Source organism: Macaca mulatta, chromosome 11 (genome assembly GCF_049350105.2).
Source record: "Macaca mulatta isolate MMU2019108-1 chromosome 11, T2T-MMU8v2.0, whole genome shotgun sequence".
Taxonomy (NCBI): domain Eukaryota; kingdom Metazoa; phylum Chordata; class Mammalia; order Primates; family Cercopithecidae; genus Macaca; species Macaca mulatta.
In genome coordinates this window covers 56,713,218-56,720,956 of record NC_133416.1, presented here as the reverse complement: position 1 = coordinate 56,720,956, position 7,739 = coordinate 56,713,218, and positions in this window count along the sequence as shown.

Below are 7,739 nucleotides of genomic sequence, written 5' to 3'. Positions count from 1 at the left end.
CCTTCGAGACGCACTCACAGTCACCAGTATCGGAAAGAAAGGAGTGTTCCCCGTTCCACCTACCCCTCGTCAGCGACAAGGGCCAAAGCCCCAGGCACCTGTATCTAAACGAGCTGGCGCTTTGGGAAGGGAAGACGCGTTCCCCCTTCTCCAGTCCTGAGAAGCCTGGAATCTGGTCCCCAGGAGGAGGAGTGACCTTAAGGAATCCTCCTTAGGGTCACTAAGGGTCACTTAGGGTCTTAGCAGATCCTGCTCCCATCCCATCCCCAGCCTTGGATGGATCCTGGCTGTAAAGTAATCCCCTCCCCCAGCCGCTCAAGGCTTCCTCTCCAGGCAGCGGCCCAGCCGTCTACTAAAAAGAAAGACATTTTAGGAGTCAGTTCACTTTGAGACAGGATAAGGCCACAGTTGAAATCACCCACCCACTTGGGAACCAGGTCTGCCACTTGCTGTCCCTGTGATTTAAAAAAAAAATTTTTTAAAAAAAATTTTGGTCTGTATGATTTTTTATTTGTTTATTTTTTTTTTGAGACGGAGCCTTTGCCCAGGCTGGAGTGCATTGGAGCTATCTTTGCTCACTGCAACCTATGCCTCCCAAGTTCAAGCAATTCTCCTGCCTCAGCCTCCTGAGTAGTTGGGACTACAGGCGTGCACCACCACGCCTGGCTAATTTTTGTATTTTTAGTAGGGATCGGGTTTCATCATGTTGGCCAGGCTGGTCTTGAACTCCTGACCTCAGGTGATCTGCCCGCCTCGGCCTCCCAAAGTGCTGGGATTACAGGCGTGAGCCACCACTCCTGGCCTGTCTGTGTGATTTTTAAAGGCAAGTTATTAACCCTTCTCTGACTCAGTTTTCTCATCTGTAAAATGAGGATGCTAATAATAACATCAGAGGGTCCTAATGAGGATTCAATGAGTGAGTATGTGTAGGGGACCTAGAACAGTGTGTGACACCTGCAACGTGTAAATGTTTGTTATCTGATTTTGAGTCTCCTGGGAGCTGTGTGAAACAGCCGGGGTGGGTGCTCCTTATGCTCCATTTCACAAAGGAGGAACCAGAGCTGAGAGAGAGACAGAGAGAGAGAGAGAGAGAGAGGAGGAAGAGAAGAGGAAGAAGAAGAAGAGGAAGAAGAAGAAGAGGAAGAGGAAGAGGAAAAGGAAGAAGAAGAAGAAGAAGAAGGAGGAGGAGCAGGAGGAGGAGGAGGAAGAGGAGAAGAGGAGGAGGAGGAGGAGGAGGGAGGGAGGGGGAGGGGGAAGGGGAGAGGAGTTGTAGTAGTAGGAGGAGGAGGAGAAGTGGAGGAGGAGAAGGAGGGGGAGGAGGAGGAGGAGGAGGAAGAGAGAGACTTGCTCAAGGTAACAGAGTTGGTAAATGACACAGCCAGGGTTAGAACCCTGACAGTATCCCAGTCCTAGGTCGTTGGGTCTGCCTCTCTGCCTAACTGTATGGGCACTCAGAGGACTGGTCATCTGGGCTTGTGTAGCATGTCTGGGTGGCCTTACACTTATCCCTGTAAGGCCTAAGTGTTTAGACTTTCAGGCTTCCAGCTCACCTGCCAGGGCTGGTTTTGGGCATTAAGCCAAACCAGACACCTTGGGTTGGGGTGAGCAGGGCAAGATGGAATGTGTGGGGTGCCCCTGAGGATTACAGCAGCTTACACTTATTGAGCATTAACTTTGTGCCAGGCACTGTGCAAAGTGCTTTACTTGGATTATCCAGTTAATCTTCATAATAACGTTATGAGCTAGTTATTGGCTGTAACTGCCAATTCACAGACGAAAAACTTGAGGCAAAGAGGTCAAATCCCTAGTCTGAGGTGCACTGCCTCCTCCAGCAGCTCCAGGCATAATGCCCATGTCACCCTTTGCTGCCCTGGTTCCCACTTCCAGGAGAAGAAAATACAGTAATATTTATGGAATGTTATTATCATTCTTATTGCAGAGAGAAAAGTCAAAGGCCTGTTTGGGCCTTTAAACTCCTTCCCCCATTGCCCCTCAAAGAACTCATGTGAATGCGTACTGAGCGGGGGTGCCGCTACCGACCCTTTCCTTTATCTGGCCTGTTTTGAATGAGTGTGATCAGGCACAGGATCTTAGCCCACTGTCCTCTCTCTTCACGTTTACCCAGTCCCTCAGATCTTCCTGCCAGACCAGTCTTTTGTTTGTATGAATTCCCCCAGCTCTTAGTCACTAATTCCCTCTTTTTTTCTTTCTATTCTTTTTTTTAAAAAATTGTTTTTTCTTTTATTCCTTGTTTTTTTTTTTTTTTTTTTTTTTTGAACGCAGTCTCACTCTGTTGCCCGGGCTGGAGTGCAATGGCATGATCTCGCTCACTGCAACCTCTGCGTCCTGGGTTCAAGTGATTCTCCTGCCTCAGCCTCCCAAGTAGCTGTGACTACAGGTGCTCGCCAGGATGCCCAGCTAGTTTTTGTATTTTTAGTAGAGACGAGGTTTCACCAGGGTGGCCAGGCTGGTCTCGAACTCCTGACCTCAGGTGATCCACCTGCCTCGGCCTCCCAAAGTGCTAGGATTACAGGCGTGAGCCACCTTGCCCGGTCCTCTTTTATTCTTTTAATTCCCTATCTTTTCCTTCCATCTTTCCTCCAGCCCCCAACCCATATGCACAAAGGGCAGAGACCCACATTTAGGAGAGAGTAAGACAGGGATTGGGGAGTTGAAAATTGAGCAGGGCCCTGGGAGATGAGCACCATAGTCCTCCTCACTGTAACTCCTTTTCCTCTCCCCTTCCGCCAGCTCTTGACTCATTTGACCGTGGTGGGGAGTCATAGGGAGGGGAACGTTGAGGAGGATCCCTGTTCAGAGATGCTTAAAGCCTCTGTCAACAAGAAGAAACTCAGGAGGCTGCATTTTGGAGCTGGCCGTGGGAGGCCTGTGGGAGTATTAGCTACAAAAAGGAACACGGAGAGAGAGTAGGGAAGCTCAAAGCAAGGAAAAAACCGCTCAAGACACAAAGGATGGAAAAAGTCCCCCCACTCCGCAACCACAAAGCGCAGGTGGAGTCAGACACTGTGTTCAGGGAGTGGGAACAGGCGGCTGTCGAGGAACAGAGCCCAGGGGCCCCTCCCCTTCCCTGCCTCTTCCCACTCTCTCCACCTTCTTCTCTGGAGGTCCCCAGGCCTGTTCTCTGAGCCTGGCTCTCAGCCAGCATGGCCAGGCTTCGCTTCTAAGGTTGTGTTGTATGGTGGGAAAATCTTGGGCTTTCAAGTCAGACTAGTTGGGGTTCCAATCTAGCTCTGCCACTGGCCAGCTGGGAGACCCAGGGTGGGCAGAGGGTACTTTATCTTGCAGAGTATCAGGTCTTTTGATTTGTGAAATGAACCTGAGCCAGCTGTTATTTTTGAAAAGCCCTGGCCTGGCCGGGTGCAGTGGCTCATGTCTGTAATCCCAACACTTTGGGAGGCCGAGGCGGGTGGATCACTTGAGGTCAGGTGTTCAAGACCAACCTGGCCAATGTGATGAAACCCCATCTCTACTAAAAATACAAAAATTAACAGGGCATGGTGGCACACGCCTGTAATCCCAGCTACTCGGGAGGCTGAGGCAGGAGAGTCGCTTGAACCCAGGAGGCGGAGGTTGCAGGAAACTGAGATCATGCTACTGCACTCCAGCCTGGGCGACAGAACAACAACAAATCCCTGGCCCTCGGTGCTAGGACCAGGGAAATGAGCTCAGGATGAAGCCTGAGGGTTCCCCATCCCCACCAAAATAAAACATTTTGGAATTCTTTGAGGCCTCTAGCACTTGGCCGCACCTTGTCTGTCTCATTCTAGGCGATTCCTTTTCTTTTAGTGGAAGACTCTGGCTAGAGTGGGAACAGACCACAATCAACCTTTTTTTTTTTTTTTTTTTTTGAGATGGAGTCTTGCTCTTGTGACCCAAGTTGGAGTTGAATGGCACGATCTCGGCTCACTGCAACCTCCACCTCCTGGGTTCAAGTGATTCTCCTGCCTCAGCCTCCCGAGTAGGTGGGATTACAGGCGGGTGCCACCACACCCAGCTAATTTTTTTATTTTTAGTAGAGACGGGGTTTCACCATGTTGGCCAGGCTGGCCTCGAACTCCCGACCTCAGCTGATCCGCCTGCCTCGGCCTCCCAAAGTGCTGGGATTACAGGCATGAGCCACCGCGCCCGGCCCACAATCAACTTTCAAAAAAGGGAATCCGGGGAGGCACATTGTTGTGTTTATCCACAGATAAAGATACAGGCCCATATTGCTTGGCTAGTAAGAAAAAGAATCCGATCTGAACCAAGACTTGACAGCAATTCAGGACTATGCCATGCTGTGGGGCCACTTCGTCTTCTCTTTTGGTAAACAGCCTATGAAAAGGGAAACTGCATGGTTATTTCTGACAGTTGGTCAGTGACCTGTTGTGAGTGCCCACTGTGAACAATACCTGGACTCCACGCCAGGTGAGACACTGCAGTTAACTGCAGGCCCCATAGGAAGGTGGCCGACACAGCCCTGCTGGAGCTGGCAAGGGAGTGTATGCCTGGCCTCCTGAGAAATCTCATCCTCTCAATTCATGTGTTCTAGCAGCACCAGAAAACAGGTGTGTTTGAAATCAAGTTACAGAGAAAGCCTAACTCGGTTAAGTTGAAGAGACATAAAAAGGAGACCTGACTTTTCCCTAAGGAATTGGAGTGCGTGGTATTTGTTCCTGCTGTTTTGACAGCAGTGAAGGGGCAGGCAGGAGAATAGTTGTGCTGGTGGGTGAGTTTCTTCACCCAGAAACATCTTTTTTGGATAGAGTTTCCTCCTTGGAACTGAGTATCAAGGCAGGTAATAAAACTGCCTCATCACACGTATGGAAATAATGTTCCTTGACTTTCCCCTGGGAAACCCTGACCCCAGCTCCACCTGTGTGCTGCTGCAATGGTTACTGTGTTAGCTGAGGTCAGCTCCATCAGCATCTGCCTGCCCCATCCACATAGCTCTGAAACTGGGGTAGGGGTGTATTTTCTGACCAGTGTGGCAGACAGACAAGAGGGGCACAGGGCTCACCATGCTGGAGGGGCATGCACTCAGGAAAAAATTTTACAGAAGGAATAGGATAGCTGGATTTTTAGTATTTTGTAGTTAATAAGGTCTGTCTGGCTGGAGATAGGGGAAGTCTACTTTTTAACAAAGCAGGAGAGACAGAAAAGGAAAGGGGCTAAACATTCAACTTGTCATGGGTTAGCCTAGACGCCCAGGGTACTGTTCTGTAGCACCTGGCTAGATGTCTTCTAAAGTCATTGCCATTGTCCCACTTCACAGTTCAGAAAGAGATTCAAAGCTGTTATCTGTCCAAGGGCAGTCGGTCACACAGTTACCAAGCTGTGAAGCCAGAATTAAAATCCAGGTTGAGTCTTTATACTCTACCACACTGCCTGGTCAACAGGCAGGGCTCCCAAGGGTTTAAGGACGAGCTCTACTCCCTTTACCTGCAAAGTGGTTGAAGAATGAGCTAGGGCTGGGCCTGGTGGCCCATGCCTGTAATCCTAGCACTTTGGGAGGCTGAGGTGGGCAAATCACTTGAGGCCAGGAGTTTGAGATTAGCCTGGCCAACATGGTGAAACCCCGTCTCTACTAAAAATATAAAAATTAGCTGGGTGTGGTGGCCCACACCTGTAATCCCAGCTCCTCGGGAGGCTGAGGCAAGAGAAGTGCTTCAACCAGGAAGGCAGAGGTTGCAGTGAACTGAGATGGCCCCACTGTACTCCAGCCTGGGTGACAGAGTGAGACCCTGTCTCAAAAAATATAGATAAAGAAAAAAAAAAAAAAAGAATGAGCTAGAATAGTTTCTGGCTCAGAACTCAGCAGAGTGCCTAGCACACAGTAGGCACCTCAATGTTTGAAGGTGAGAAAATGTGCCCAAGTGGCTACAACAACCAGAAAAACTTGATTTTATAGTATATTTAGTATGTTGTTCTGGCTACCAGCATTGTGGGCCAGTACTTTGAACTCATTGGTTAAACTAGTGATAAAATAGTTCCTTGTATCAGTTGGTAGCCTCCCAGCATGTACACCTGTTTCTTCCAAGAAATGTGCTGCCATAAGGATACAATCCTTACCAAATGGGACCAGAAGGTGGGATGAAACCTATAAATCAGGCAAGACAAAACTTCATTTTCTTAGGTCAGATGGTGGAATTTTCAGGGGCAACAAGTCATTATTCTACTGACCTTCTCCAAGAGAACAGGTTAGTATAAAGATGAGTGACATGCATCCCGAATTTTCCAGGTCATTCTTGACTTCAACTAGTTTATCCTATTCCCTCCCATACATACATTCATACTCACAAGACTGTACCCTGGTTTGGGATTCTGAAATATAACAGAAGGTCACTATCTCCATACACCACTGCACAATTGCCTGATTATATGCTGGTATAGTTCTGGCTCAAGCATGGGACCCAGACCTTTGGCTGTGCTCCCTCCACCTCGAAGACAGTATGGCACTTTCAAGCAACATTATTTCCTTGTATTATTTATTGGTATTCTCAGTTGCATCAACTGGTCTATCAGCTATGTGAAGTCAGGGATTGTTTCTCTCCTTAGCTTCTGGCTCAGCAACTGTACAAAGCATTGCCAAACACTGGCAGAAAATGTAAACCTGATGGCTGGGTGTAGTGGCTCACACCTGTAGTCCCAGCACTTTGGCAGGCCAAGGTGGGAGGACTGCTTGAAGCTAAAAGTTTGAGACTAGCCGGGACAACAAAGCAAGACCATATCGCCACAAAAAAAATTAAAAAATTAGGCGTGGTGGCATGCACCTGTAGACACAGCTACTTGGAAGGCTGAGGCAGGAGGATCCCTTGAGCCCAGGAGTTTGAGGCTACAGAGAGCTATGATCCCACCACTGCAGTCCAGCCTGGGTGACAGAGAGAATCCATATCTCTAAATAAATAAGTTGCATGTGTGAATCTGTGCAACTTTATCAAAATAATACTTTATCAATAACTATACGACCCAGTAATTCCACTCCTAGGAATTTATCCTACAGGGATATTCTCACAAGTGAGGAATGATATATGCATTATGGATTGCTCACTGTAGCAGTACTTGTAACAGCAAAAAACTGAAAACCATCATTAGGGACTGGTTAATAATAACAAACTTATACAATGGAATACTATAAAGTCACAGAACAGAGGTCTATACCTCGTAGATCTCCGTCCATGTCAGTATATAGAAATATACTTGATTTTTCTTAAAACAAAACAAAAAAATGAGTTACAAAAAGTGAGGACAAGTGAAAAAAGCAACTTGTATAAGGGTATGCACAGTATGAATCCCATTTATGCAAAAGAAAGAAGAAAAGGTACTTCCATGTTTGGGTTTAGAAAATTTCTGGAAAGACATGTAAGAAACTTACTAATGATTTCTTCTGGGGAGTGAGACAAGGTAGAGAAGACTTCTAAATTTCTATTATGTACCCCCTTTTTTTTGCTTTTTTTTTTTTTGAGACAGAGTCTTGCTCTGTCACCTAGGCTGGAGTGCAGTGGCGCGATCTCGGCTCACTACAAGCTCCGCCTCCTGGGTTCACGCCATTCTCCTGCCTCAGCCTCCCGAGTAGCTGGGACTACAGGCGCCCGCTACCATGCCCGGCTAATTTTTTTGTATTTTTTAGTAGAGACGGGGTTTCACCGTGTTAGCCAGGATGGTCTCGATCGCCTGACCTCGTGATCCGCCCGTCTCGGCCTCCCAAAGTGCTGGGATTACAGGCTTGAGCCACCGTG